This window comes from Pristis pectinata, chromosome 2 (assembly GCF_009764475.1).
Source record: "Pristis pectinata isolate sPriPec2 chromosome 2, sPriPec2.1.pri, whole genome shotgun sequence".
Classification (NCBI taxonomy): domain Eukaryota; kingdom Metazoa; phylum Chordata; class Chondrichthyes; order Rhinopristiformes; family Pristidae; genus Pristis; species Pristis pectinata.
This window is the reverse complement of record NC_067406.1, coordinates 18,700,279-18,715,170: the sequence shown is the minus strand read 5'-3', so window position 1 is coordinate 18,715,170 and position 14,892 is coordinate 18,700,279. Positions and strand designations below refer to the sequence as shown.

The window sequence follows — 14,892 nt, the reverse complement described above, 5'->3', positions numbered from 1 at the left end:
TTGAGTAATCATATCCGACTTATACACCATTCCGGGTTAGTTACTGTTTAGAACCTCTACAAAATCACTTTGGTGAGAAACTTCCTATAAGCAGAGGTTGCATGACCAGAGGATATACATTTAAGGTAAGGAATAAGAGAATTAGAGTTTTTGTGGAAGAATTTTTTTCCATTCAGAGGGTGGTTGAAACCTGACAGGCATTGGCTGAGGGGGTAGTGAGGCAAGTGTTCTCACTATATTTAGGTGCTTAGTTGAGCACATGAAACATCATGGCATTGAAGGCTATGGACCAAATGAGGGGAGATGGAATTAGTACTTGATGGCTGGCATGGACACAGTGAGCTGAAGGGCCTGTTTCCGTGCTACACGACTCTATGACACATTGCACTGAGATTGCCAGTAGGCCATCAATTAAAGCATCTTCATTCTGACATCAATGTCTTGCACACAGCATCTGCCAACCTAGTTTTCAGAGCTAAAATGTTTTTAAATCTTTTCATGAGTTGCTTCATCACTGACTGCAGCTTATTTATTGAAAGTATCCTGACTGACTGCATCATGGTCTGGTACGGCAATCTGAATGCATATTGGACTCAGCCTATTACATCACGGATACATACCTCCCCACCATTGATAGTATCTACAATGAGGTGCTGCCCCAAGAAGGCAACATCTATCATCAAAGATCCCCACCATCCAGGCCAAGCCATCTTCTCGCAGCCACCATTGGGCAGGAGGTACAGAAGCTGGAAATCCCACATCACCAGGTTCAAGAACAGCTACTTCCCTACAGCCATTCAGCTTTTGAACCAACCTGCACAACCCTAATCACTACCTCAGTATAGCAACACTATGACCACTTTGCACTGCAACGGACTTTGTTTCTTTTTGTTCTAATTGTGTTCTTTCTTGTAAAAATTGTGCAGAAAATTGTTTTTCTTATGAATGCTGTGTATCTGATGCTATGTGCCTATGATGCTGCTGCAAGTAAGTTTTTCATTGCACCTGTGCATACATGTACTTCTGCATATGACAATAAACTCGACTTTGACAACGTATATCAGAGTTACATGCTGCAATTTTTGCCTTATTGATTAGCCTGCTTCTCACAGTAGCATGGGGCCATCCACAGCACAGGAATCACCTTGGGGATGCCCCATGCACATAGAAGATCACTGTTTCTACATAAATGAATTTGAGCCAGTGTGATAATCAAATTGAAGCCACCCGATACTGGAAATACTAGTATAAATTCTTGAGTTAAGGTTTTGTCAAATTATTTCCCTAAACCCGCCTGCAGTTGTGGCACTTGTTTTAAACTAAAGTGCTGCAGTATTTGTCTTAAAGAGCCACTCCTCCAGGCTTTATTATATATATTCCAGCAATCATAAAGCTTCACATCACAGACCTGCACTTTCTCTCAAAACTCAAAGAACTGATCCTAAGTTTTCCTTTCTCATCAACAATCAATGGACTTGACTTTGTAAGCCAACGATGGAGCACAGCTAGAACAACTTGTAAATATTTATTTAATTTCTTAACTACTTTGCGCCACATTATTTTTTGCTACGTAGAATTTTGTTTGTGTTCTTATGGGCGAATACAGCAATTGCTTCAGTTAGATTTCTACTTCTAGCCATACTTATTTGCAGCTTGAGGGGAATCATTTTTGTTACTGTGCTTGATGATAATCCATTTGAATTTGATGCCTTTTACCATTACATCAGTGTTTTAATTTTGCCTATTTGAATACTGTGCAAAGAATATGCCGTTAAGACTGAACTGCTTGATCTGATTACAATCATGTTACCTGATAGAAACGTTTTACAAAGTTCACCCCTATTTTACAGATCTACAAGGGTGTTGAACTACCACATAAACAGTTCCATCAGTTTGTTTTTAAAAGGCTATCAAGATAACCTGAATGAGGTTACCGCTAGTCAAAAAATAATGTCATGCATTTTGTTGTACTGAAATTTCTTGATAAATTAGGCAAAGGTGCAGAGAAATTAGCATGATCAATTTCAGCTTTATGCAATTAAAAATGTATCAAAGTGACATGAAACAAGGAACATTTTTCTGCCCATTTGCGTGACTCTGAAAGTTCAATTGGGCAGTGCCCAGCATCATTCAGTACTTCAGGCACGAATCAAATCACATTATTCCTTATGGGCTGCCATGATGGAAATTAGATCAATTTGACCCAGGAGCGACCATCATTGGGCACTTCCAGAACAATTTCATGGTGTAACCCTGGTGGGAATCTCATTCAGGTTAACTTCAATATTTACCCTTTAACCTTTGGGCCTCATCCTCCCACCACCATTTTCACCCTTGATTCTCTAAGAGCCAGGCAGCAGCACCCCAGACTTCTGTTCTCCTCAATAATCCATCCAATTGGCCAAGATCAGCAATGCAGAGATCCCCAAGACCCCCGATGGAGACTTCAATCTCCATTTGCCATTATTCTTAGCTATTAAATCTGATAATTACCAATGACCATAGGTTCTAATCTTCTGTCTACTGGAGCCAGACCTCTCTCTTTCTCCATGAAGCCCTGATCCCGGCATTGGTTCCCAGAAAGCATATTTTCACTTGTGAAAATGTACATCTGAGGCTTTGGATTATTTCTGAAGTTTATAGTGGCAGTACCATGAACAAAACACACATTGATGTGCCACTGCAATAATTCTAGGATACACTTCAGGGTAAGTCTTAAAATATCTAAGGGCTGATTACTGAATAAGTTCTTTATGTGTTAAGTCACTCAGCTAAAAAGGCTCACAAGGACATGAGTGTTGGATTTGCCTTCTGCAAAATGATTTTAGGCTAGACAAACATTAAGTACTGTGTTCAAATTCAAATAAAGAGTCAATAAAGAATTCAAAAACCTTTACTCAGAATGATGATACCAGGGAACTAGCTACCACATGGTCCTGTACAGATCAGCCTAAGGGGAACCTAATATAAAATTTTCAGGGTGAAAGGAATAGAAGCGTATGCTGGAAGGAGTGGATGTGAAGTGAAGCTCTGAAAAATATAAATACCAAATCTGGCTAGTTACACCATTTCTACACTGTAAATTCCCCATAACTACAGATTTCAGCACCAGCAGAACTTCAGACCTAGGTTGTTCATGAGATATGTTAGAAAACACTTTACACAAATGGATGGTAGAAGTGGGGGACGATTTCCTCAAAAAGTGTGATTTCAGCTTAATTGATTATTGAGATTGATAGATTTTTACTGTACTTTGGTCATAAAAAGAACATGGAACCATGGCAGGTGGATTGTGCAAATACAGATAGATCTGTAGGTGCAAGGGACTGAATGGCTGACTTCAAAACTGTTCCCGAACGATGGCATTTCTGATCATGCAGCACTCCCTTGTAAGCGTGCATATTTTTGTGCTCAAGACCTGAACCCTCAACCTTCTGATTCAGAGGCAAGAGTGCTTTTAATAGTCAATGGAAGCCTCAAAAATATACTTCCAACATACTTTCAATAAAAAGAAATTGTGGACACTGGTAATTTGCTTTCTCAAAGCATCACTGACTAAACATAGAATACCACGGCCAGTCTACGAATAGGTTTGGCATACAAATAGCTCCTCCTGCATTCATGAAATAAAGTATATTAAAGACCCTTGTTACTTGCTGGGGAACCTATAAGTAACTAAGTCAAAGTGTTTAGGATTAGGTTGACAATATTTGTACTTGGTTTCTCCACAACCACTTATCTTTCAAATAGAAGTGACAGATGTTGTAATACAGCCAAAGATCCTATTCTTTAAGGTGGCGGTGTGTGTATATCATGTCAATCACTTATCATTAGTTCATTAAAGAAGCTTACCTTTCTTCTGGCTGAGTCTGTAAACTTGACCTGAAACTGCTGACGCCAATAGCATATGTTAACTCAAATGCCAGTGAATTCTGGGACTGCATCTTAAACTAATTTTACAGTGCAGTGGCAGGTATTTGGCCCATGGAGGTGCCTTAGCTCAACACATAAAATGTAGGCACAGCATTGTGGGCCGAAGGGCCTGTACCGTGCTGTAGTGTTCTATGATGCCTCCAAGCTTCACTTATTTCACTTATTCATTTCTCATGTAACATCTATTATTGATTCTTCTGCAAATGTCTGGTAGGTAGCCCATGTCTTAAAAAGATTGTAAAAAGATTAATGATGACTTCAAATTTGGCACTAATTAGTGGAAATAATTTCTTTTGCATTTACCTTGTGATAAAAATTCTGAAGGGTATTGGTAAATATAACCACCTACCAGATTTTCTAATTTATTTTCCTGGTGCTAGTGAAAAAGTCTCACGGTTTCTTCAGGTTTCTCCATCACTAAATTCCTCACTAATCCCCTACATTAAATCTCTTCCATCATTTTCTCCATGATCTTGGCATCCATCCTAAAGCAGTCGTCCCAAAACTAGAGAAAGTATTTGAACTATAACCTAGTGATAGAGCAGTACAGCACAGATACAGGCCCTTTGGCCCAACAAATCTGTGCCAACCATGATGCCCACCCAGCTAGTCCCAATTTCCTGCATTTAGCCCATATCCCTCTAAGCCCCACCCCTGCATGTACCTATCCAAGTGCTTCTTAAATTATACTATTGCATCTGCTTCAACCACTTCCTCTTGCATCTTGTTCCATATACTCACCACCCTCTGTGTGAATAATTTGCCCCTCAAGTCCCTTTTAAATCTTTCCCCTCTCACCCTAAACCTATGCCCCCTAGGTTTGGACTCTCCTACCCTGGGGAAAAGACTGCTACCATCGACCTTATCTATGCCTCTCATGACTTTATAAACTTCTGGAAGATCACCCCTTATTCTCTTACGCTCCAAGGAATAAAGACCTCGCTTGGCCAACCTCTCCCTATAACTCAGGCCCTCTAGTCCTGGCAACATCCTCGTAAATCTTTTCTGCACTCTTTCCAGTTTAACCATACCTTTCCTATATTAGGGTGACCAAAACTGTACAAAGTACTCCAAGTGCGGCTTCACTAATGACTTATACAACTGCAACATAATGTCCCAATTCCTATACTCAATGTCCTGACTGATGAAGGCCAGCGTGCTAAGCGCCTTTTTCACCACCCTGTCTACCTGTGTGCCGCTTTTAATGAACTATGCACTTGTACTCCCAGGTTCCTCTGTCCCATTACACTCCTTTAGTGCCCTACCATTCATAGTATAAGTACTATGCCGGTTTGACTTTTCAAAATACATCACCTCACACTTATCTGTATTGAAATCTATTTGCCACTCCTCAGCCCACTTCCCCAACTGATCAAGCTCCCCCGTAATCTATGGTAACCTTCTTCACTATCAACAACACCTAATTTCGTATCAACCACAAACTTACTGATCTAGTTGATGAGGGTTAAAGTTTACATTAATTTTCACCCTAAAATTATACATTTACATTGAAGTGGAGCGCAAAAAAAATCAGAAAATAGAACTTTGTTAATAAAGAAATAGTGCCACAAAAGCATCGTACTTAACTAATTCTGACTTCACTGGTCATGTTCCAATTGCATATGTTTGGATTTGTTTTCCCAAGATATATTCCCTGCCTGCAATACTTAACCTTGATCTACACATTCTGTTTTCAAAGTAAGGTTTTACATCTATGTTATTGTAAAAGTTGGTGGAAATGAACTAAGATGTATTTTTGTCAACTATTTTTCACGAAGGACAAGATGGCACTGGAGCGTGGCGACTCGTTGCAAGCTGCTCTCTACAGATCTTCTCATTACCAATACTAGCTGTGACTTTTTGCCCCTTCCTATCTAGATCTTGCAACTCTGATAAAAAAGTATGAATTACGAACATGGCTAAAAACTACCCTGCAACAGGCAACAACCTTGCCATGTTGTTAACTTGTGCCCAGATTTTTTTTGCCCATCTTTTCTTGCTATTGCTTATATAGGTCTCTACATACTAGTCATTTGCTTTCACTAGGTGCCACAGTGGCACAGCAGATAGTGCTGCTACCATCCAGCTTCAGTGACAAACAACCTCAGGTCCTGTCTGTAGAGTTTGCACATTCTTTCCGTTACCATGTTTGTTTCACTCAGGTGCTACGGTTTCCTCCTAGATCCCAAGGATATTCAGGTGGATTAAATGGCTACCCTAGTAAAGGTGGATGGCTGAAGAATTGGTGGGTTGGGGTCATGTGAGAGAGAATAAGTTACAGGTAAGCATGTGGGGGAATGGGACTTGGGAGTGTTCTGATAGCCAGCATAAACTTGATGGGCTGAATAGCTTCCTTCTGTGGCATAAGAAAGTATGAAAAAATATAGACCACAGTGGAGGACAAAATCTAATCCACACTAATCTATGTTCCAGTAAACTCTTCACCAGATTAAACCTAGTTGTTTTTAAAGACCTTTCAAAGGTAATAAAATGAGAAACTATCACCAAATCAATTAGCATTGCTGGGAAGATGATTTATTTTGGATTTCAAGCATCTGTAGCTTACTGTTTTTCATTCAAAAACTGTGAACTTATTGGTTAATATTTAACCATAACTTAAACTGTTGATATTAGTCAATCAAGTATTGATTACCTTGCCATAAACATGTCTGTCACAATAATTATTTTTCAGAAATGACCATCATAAAATGTACTAGACAAACAGTTAATGTTTTGCATCCAAGGTCCTCAAATTCACAATATCTGCAACACTGCTTTATGTATACATTGTCTTTTCTTTTTCTAGGTTCTGGCGAACTTATTGCTCATTGCAATGCTTTTACTTCAAATTTCTAATATTTCATCATGTACATGCCCTGACTAAGAGTACTTCTGTTATTTATCCCAATGCTTTCTTTCAACTTTCTGCATTTGCCAATGGAAAATCCATTGCATTCAATTTCTTGTAACTGTGCAGTCCGGACATTATTTATAAAACACTTCTTTCACTTCAAGTTTAATACATTATTTAAATGCAATTACTGTCCCAGAATCTTTCTCTGATAAAAATTACATTCTTTATTACCTATTATTTACTTTTTGCAATAGCCTTCACCCAAAACAATTTTCCAAAAATTTCAGTAATTGCTGTGAGGTTACATATTTTCAATTTACTATTACACTGAAGATTAAAATAGTGCAACCAGTTTGCAATCTCCCAACCGAAGCTGCAGGGATTGTAAATAAATTTAAAACTGGTGATAATATTTCAGTTGCAAGTCCACTGTGTAAAATAGTTGTTGGCAATCTCAGTCAGAACAGTCAATTGAGTTGTTAAATTACACATATGGAGAAGGAAGTTATGCTATTTAAGATTTAGTTTGGAAGCACCTGTTGAAATACATATAATTTCACAAATGGTACTCTGAAGGATTAAGTACATTTCCAGGGTGAGGATGGGGACCAGGAGAAAAAGCAGATTGGATTTACAAGAGAAATTTTATCTGCACCCACTGTGGTATGCTTAACCTGTGAATGTTCCATGTTAGGATTGAGTGGAAAAGTGCTCCATTTCCCTGTACAGTCCTCAGGTTTGCTCAACATCAGGATAAAATAACCTCAGTGCGATTAAAAGTCTTAGTTATATAGACCTTTCGCAAGGCGCACACTATCCTAGTCTAATGCCATCACTTTCTATTTGCAACGATCTCTACGATGGCTAACATTTAACCTATGTCATCTTCTATGGTAATTACATCTCAACCCTTAATTGCTCCATACATTGTGTCAGTTATGAACAAATTAGTTTTTGTTTTAATTAACTTGCATTACACTGCAATAAAAGATCTAGAGTGTGAAACTACATGATGGTCACAATAAATAGCATTTTAAATAAAAAGTGCACATGAAAACTTAAGTGTTTCATTAACACATCCCAGTCCCATACACAGTATCCAACATTTCTCCTTTTCCAAGCCTCTGCTGTCTGCCTTTCCAATCCCCAAACCTACTCATGTCCAAGAAAATCATGAAACTCCAGAGTACCTTTCTAACAGTACATCATTAACCAGCTTTTTCCCACACATATATGTATATATTCATATATACAACATTTAAACAGTTGTTCAGACTTGGTGAAATCAAAGTTTAGTTGCAGGAAGAAGATGAAACATACAGAATGCACCAAGTTAATCATTATCTTCTGGTGCAAATTCAACTGCTACACAGCGTTATGCCCAGAAATTCATCCAAGTCAGTTCACTCAATTAGGTTGTTCACAATGTTTAAACAAAAAAAATATGTAAATGACCAATGAAGAAATATCAATAAAAGGTTATTTGCCTTTTAAAACAATACTGGCCCAAAGAAAAGATAATACGGACTCAATGCATTTGTAGACAACATTGAATTAGATTAGAACATTAACCCGTCCTAATGAACACCCAAAGATTATAGAAAAATATATTTTAAGTATTTTTTATGTTCAGTAAATCCTGTAATGTTAAGTCATACAAATGGAACACTTTCCTGCTGAATCTCGACATCACCTATCCACTGATAAAGCACATTGCAGGCCATGTGCAGAGAAAAACTTCTCACAACTCTAACCCCTCAAAAGTACTTACCTCACAGAGCACCAGTTGTGAATAAGTTATGTGTTGTAGCAAAGAGCTTTTAGATTAATTAGTACCTTCTACATTGTGATGAAAGGAGTAGCAACTCCAAAAGACAATGGGTTTGCAATTAGTACAGAACTGTGAAGAGTTCCGGGCTTTGGTCTTGTATTCAGTTATTCAAAATTGAACTACAAAGAAAGATGGCACCTTCATCTCATTAATTTTTGATGGCTGTAGCAAAACAATGCTTACCCCCTGACATGGTTGACACAAATCACTTATATTAGGAGATTCCAGGGGAGAAGTCTGTTTATGATCACTGGATATAAATAGTTGTTAGCCCAACAGCCTCCCATTATACTCTGTAATGGAACTGAATACTGGGGAAGAGGAAAATGACAGGCAGTTGAAAGGATAATCAACAATGAGGCCTATTCTTAAAAATGCTTTCTGAAGTGAGCCACCAAGCCACTCAGTTGTCACTATCTTCTCAAGTAGAAATTTGGGAAAGGCAACAAATGTTAAACTTGCCAGCAATGCCCAGATTCTGAAAAACACACTTGAAAAAAATCTGTTCAGGACTAATGATCAGAAATCAATTCCTACCCTGTAACTCTGATGGCGAAATATGTTTGGTTTTAAATAAGTTTTCAGGTATCTACCTGCATCAATGCAACACAGACCTGGACCTTTTGTAATAACAGTACTCATTTACATATGCTGCTAGGTAAAGGATTTAGTTGGTCCTGTGTATTATTTTACAGCTTTCAACTTGTTTACTGTCAAGACTTAAACTTTGAATCTTACAAGCCTATACTATATTCATTTATTGCTTTTAGTTGAACCATAAAATACATTACAATGTCAGTCTGAACAAATTAATAAAAGGCAAGATTTGATCCAACTTATTCTGCAAGTTAAATTGCTTCCAATTACCAGAATCAATAAAGTTCTGTATTTTGCTAAGTTATGAGAGAAGATGCTCAGTCTATCCACCTTTATATAACTTGCAGATAATGCATAGATAAATATTTAATTCTCAATACAACCACCCAGAAAAATAAAATTCAAAACTGACGAGCTCTTTTGCACACTATTATTGATTTCAACATACAGTCTCCAACTCAAATATTCTGCTCACATTTCTATTTTTCTTAACTTTCATGAGAAACCATATCTATGTCCATCCAATGGGTGTAATCTCTTGTGTTTTACATTCTATACAGTCATTGGTCAATACAGTAATGGTTATATAATAGAGAAGCAGTGCAAAGGGCTGGACTAAAACCTGCATATACAAGTTTAAATCCAGCACAGGAGGTAGGGAATATAAGTTTAGTGAATTAAAAAATAAAAAAGCTAGGAATGCTACTCTTCAAAGCTGCTGAAAAGCTGTAAGAACATACAAGCATCGCTAATATCCTTTCAAGATGTTTCATTCCTTAACTGATCTGACCTCTAAGATTCTAAGCCCATTGCTGTTCTTCAATGTTTACTATTAAACCAATCAACTGTTTCGATTAACTTAAATTTCAAGGCAGTTCAATTCCCTCTGGAGGGAAAATAGGGATGTAGAAATTCAAAAAAAGCAGAGGTACCTAGGTGTTCTAGTGCATGATTTGTAAAAGGCTAGTATACAGGTAAAGGTGCCAATTACAAAAGATAGCAGAAAGTTATTGTTTACTGCTGGAGGAATACAAATTAGGGAGGCTATTTTTCAGTAATATAGCACAGTGGTAAGACCACATCTGGAGAACAATGTATAGAATTGGTCTATTTATTTAAGGAGTAAATTGATTGGAAGCAGTTAAGAGATTTACTTGGAAAACTGTCTTATAAGGAAAGGTAAGACAGGCTAGGCTTGTATCTGCTGGAGTTCAAAAGAATGGGTCACTTGATTGAAACAGAGAAGATCCCAGGGGTATTGACAGGGTAGATGTGGACACAATGGTTCCTGTTGTAGGAGAATTTAGAACTGGGGATCTCTGTTTAAAAATAATGGAGTTATCCATTTAAGACTGAGGCATGATTCTTTGGAACTTAGCTTCAAAGACTGGTGAAAGCCAAATCTTTGAAATATATTTTAAGTCAGAGGCAGATGGATGCTAACAAGAAAGTAGGGGGTTGGTTGTTTGTGTGGGGGGGGGGGGAGGTTTACTATTAGTAGGCAGGAATGCAAAATTGAGGTTACAATCAGATCAGCCACAATCTTACTGAATGGCAGGCAGAGCAGGCAAGAGGCCGATGAAATATTCCTATCCCTAATCCATATATGTTTATATTTTGACCTAGATTCTTATGCAATAAGAAAATACTCCACCCAGTTCCTGCTGCCTTAAATATAAATTTTTAGGATGTGGGGAATTTCAAACAAGACTGACATTTATCACCCCTGCCCAAATCTCAGTGGGCTTTCTTGAACCATTATGGTGTGGGACTGGAGTCATATTTAGACCAATGATCTGGTTGGGACCTAAAGACAATCTAATAATTTCACTGTTTTTATCACCAGTTTATTCACAGTTCTGTTTTGAAAATTCAAATTCTAAAACAATCATGGTGCTAACTGTAGTCACATTCTTTGGATTAGGCCAGCCTTCCAGATCACGTCCTAGTACCATACCACAAAGCCATTTTAAAAAATATTTTGCATTCCATACCTTTCTGTCTCTTCATTCATTTCACCTCAGTTCTCAGAGTCACACAGCATTTTTTTGCTGTCCTCACTGCATCATTCTTCCTCATTACAAGTAGCAAGGTATTTACTGCATGGGTACAGAACTGTAACTTTTTACTCGTGTGTGCAAATACTGCAGATTACCAACAAAATATCCTGGATTGAATCCTTTCAAATGTGGACCTCGATTTCACTATGAGTTACTTTGTGCATAATGTCAAAACTACTTTGCACAGAACCCTTTAGAAGCTGTACATGCGTTTGGCTGGTTAACTATAAAGGATCTGTATTTAAAATATTGGTTAAAAGTAACAGAAAATGCCATGCTATGTGTCATGGAGCAGCTACGGAGAGAGAAAAGCAGTTAATATTTTGATATGGATGACCCTTCACCATTTCTCAAGAAAAATTTTTGATCTGAAATGTTAACTCTGTATCTCTCTCCACAGATACTGCCTGACTGGTTGAGAATTTCCAGAATTTTGTGTTTTTATTTCAGGTTTCCAGCAACCACAGTAATTTTGTAATAAGTCTTTCATATTATTTTAACAGTGTTTTATGAAAACTAGGAAAGTTGATACTGGTTTTAATTCAGCACAAAGTTAACTGGAACAACAGGAAGATCCTGAATCAACATGAAAATATCAGGAATGCAGAAAGTAAAATAAAAATGTGCTACTATTTTCTATGCAAAGTCAATATTAACGTATGTTTAGACCACTATAAAACATCAATTATCCATGTTAAAGTGTAGCACATTAAATCAAAATAACCATTATTAAATAACTTTAGCACAAATTTCTAAATGTTTATGCATCAGTTTCACCAGTGGAACTTATTCCACCTGACGGCCATGACACTTTCATTGGAACATATATTTGGTCTGGTTAACTTTATTGGTGCTGAAATTATGCTATGATACATTAGCAACAAATATGTTAGTGTATTCATTTCAAATATAACAAGTGAAGATTTATTCATATTTATTTTATATGGGCAAACAACCTCTGTTAAAATAGTTGAATGAATACATGAACAAATCTGTAACTATTACATAGAATAATTTCAAGGTAAAATGTAACCACCCTAATGAAAAATGCAGAGAGAAGTCATGAAGTGCAAAGTACTGTAAGGAGATGGCCACAGGTTAAGAATATTGCACTGGCCCTATAATGAATTTGAATGAAATGATAATTTGGAACATTGCTTTTCTCCCTTTTCAAATTTAAACGTGTTGCCATAAGAGAAATATATTATATCCTACAGGATGAAAACAGTATTTTGAAATACATTTTCTATGAAAATTTACAAGCATCGTTTTAATATTGCTTATGTCTTTTTTATCAATGTAATAGAGCTATTTGATCATTTGCATTTATATTACATGATAACATAACATGGTGCTATGCAATAAGGCATACCAACACTGCATCAAGCTGTGCTACTAATAAATCGCCACTTTTTATAACAGGCTGAACTTTTAACCTTGAAAAGTAATATTTTTTACTGTCCCATAGCCTTTTCTTCCTATGAGGACGATAAAAAAAAGTTCAGGATTCAAAATCCTATTTTTAATTATCAATATGTTTCGTAAATTCTGTGTAAAGCTAGAAGAGTTTAATTTATGTTTTGAGAATGCGATTATTTTAACCCCGCAGATTAAAATGCCACCACTGTAAAACGGCTTTTAAAAACTTTTAAAGACTGTCTGCAATCACTAATTTTCACATTATAATCTAAAAATTGAAAAAAAAATCCAATCTCTTGGTTACCAGCTGCTTTTAAATGTCCTAAAGGTTAAAAAAAATAAGCCTTAAAAAAATTCCGGATGTGAGCCAGGCCGCAGTGGCGTGATCGCTTAATATCCAAACCCATCTTCCTTATTCAAAAAAGACTGCACGGTTACGTTGTTGGGATCGGCCGAGGCCCAATCCCTCAGTCATGGCGTTTGCACCACGCGAAAAAAAGGCTCGGAAGTGGGGGGGACAGGGTAAGCAACGCTTAGCACAGGGACACACTCAACTCGGGGCCCGCCCCAGGCAAAGGAGAACGCCACTAGGCCGCAGCCTCACCGTTTCCTTGATCGGGGCTATTTTCTCCTTTAAATTTTATTTTCGTGTTTGGTGGTTGGTGTGGTGGTTGTTGTGGTTGCGCTGACTGCTAGAGCTGAACTCACCTTCTCGGTTCGTTTGCACGGATCTATTAATCTCCCTGTTATTACTACTGTCACCCCCTGCCAGACTGTTACATGAATAGTCGGCCTTTTGCTTTCTAAAACTCTCCACTAGCTGCGGGATGGGGCCGCTCGTCTCCATGGTGCCAAGTGACCAGCGACTCCACTGCGCCTGCGCCACAGCCTGGTGAGGGACGGCCGACCGGCCTGTCGTCGCCACTGCGCCTGCGTCACAGGCCGGCGAGGGACGGCCGGCCCGTCTCTCTGGCGACAGGGATCTGTCGTCGCCACTGCGCCTGCGCCCTAGAGCCGGGCGAGCGAACGCACTATGTTGGACATTAAACAGCTCTTGATAATGTGGAAAAAGCAAACTGCGTGTAATGGTCCACTTTTCTAAATCAATAAATAGCCTCATGTATTGAGAAAGACCGAGAGACGGACAACTGCTCTCTCCGATAGTACGTATCCATAGTCATCACTGCGCCTGTGCCGCAGCCTGGAGGGGCAGGCGGCTGGTCACCATGGCAACACGTGACCAGCAACTCCACTGCGCCTGCGCCAGAGTCCCACGTTCGTGAAGGAGTCCCTCAGTTCCCGAGGTGGGGCGGCCACGGATACTGCTGCGCTTGCGCAGGGCTGGTGGTGGCGCCGTGAGCGGTGACTCCGCGGCTCGTTGTGGCGAACACTCGCCTGCCCTGTGGCAGCAACGGCCGCGGAGGCAGGAGGGCGCAGCTGAATTCAATGACGCAATGGAAGGAACAGCCGCCTGACCGACTCCGGACTGTCCCTGTACTGGAGCGGCTCTCCCTGTCCCTGAGGTAAAGGATTTCATCCATTGGGGTCTGCTCGGGTAAAACGCAGTCCGAGCATTTGTTTCATGCCCAACCATTAGCGTAAGTACAGTAATGTCAAACATGTCCATTCAGTTTCCATAGAACCATACAGCACAAAACAGGCCCTTCGGCCCACCATGTTGTGCCATCCATCAAACCACCCTCACACTACCTAACCCCTTCCTCCCACATATCCCTCCATCTCACATTCTTCCATATGCCTATCCAACAAACTCTTGAACCTGTCCAATGTATCTGCCTCCACCACCACCCCAGGCAGTGCATTCCATGCACCAACCACACTCTGGGTGAAAAACCTCACCCTGACATCTCCCCTGAACCTCCCACCCATAACCTTAAAGCCATGCCCTCTTGTCTTGAGCATTGGTGCCCTGGGAAGGAGGTGTTGACTGTCTATCTATTCCTCTCAATATTTTATATACCTCTATCATGTCTCCTCTCATCCAACTCCTTTCCAGTGAATAAAGCCCTAGCACCTTAAGCCTCTCCTTATATTCCATACGGTCTAATCCATGCAGCATCCTGGTAAATCTCCTCTGCACCCTCTCCAATGCCTCCACATTTCTTCCCACTCACCTGTGCAGTAATATACACCGTGGTACCATACAGTCATACAGCACAAAAACAGGCTATTTGGCC

General features: G+C 39.1%; 1 protein-coding gene across 3 annotated transcripts in view; it reads right to left on the bottom strand.

Moving 5' to 3' along the window:
• The window catches only part of zmat1 (zinc finger matrin-type 1), a 68,273-nt gene extending 54,739 nt beyond the window's left edge, over nucleotides 1-13,534 (bottom strand). For 2 of the 3 annotated variants that reach the window (XM_052010366.1, XM_052010369.1), the window contains exon 1: nucleotides 13,403-13,534. The gene's annotated coding sequence lies outside the window, so the exon portion shown is untranslated. Of the gene's footprint in view, nucleotides 1-11,209; nucleotides 11,225-13,402 lie in introns of those variants that run through there. The other variant, XM_052010368.1, reaches the window with a different exon arrangement.
• Nucleotides 13,535-14,892: the final 1,358 nt, after the last annotated feature.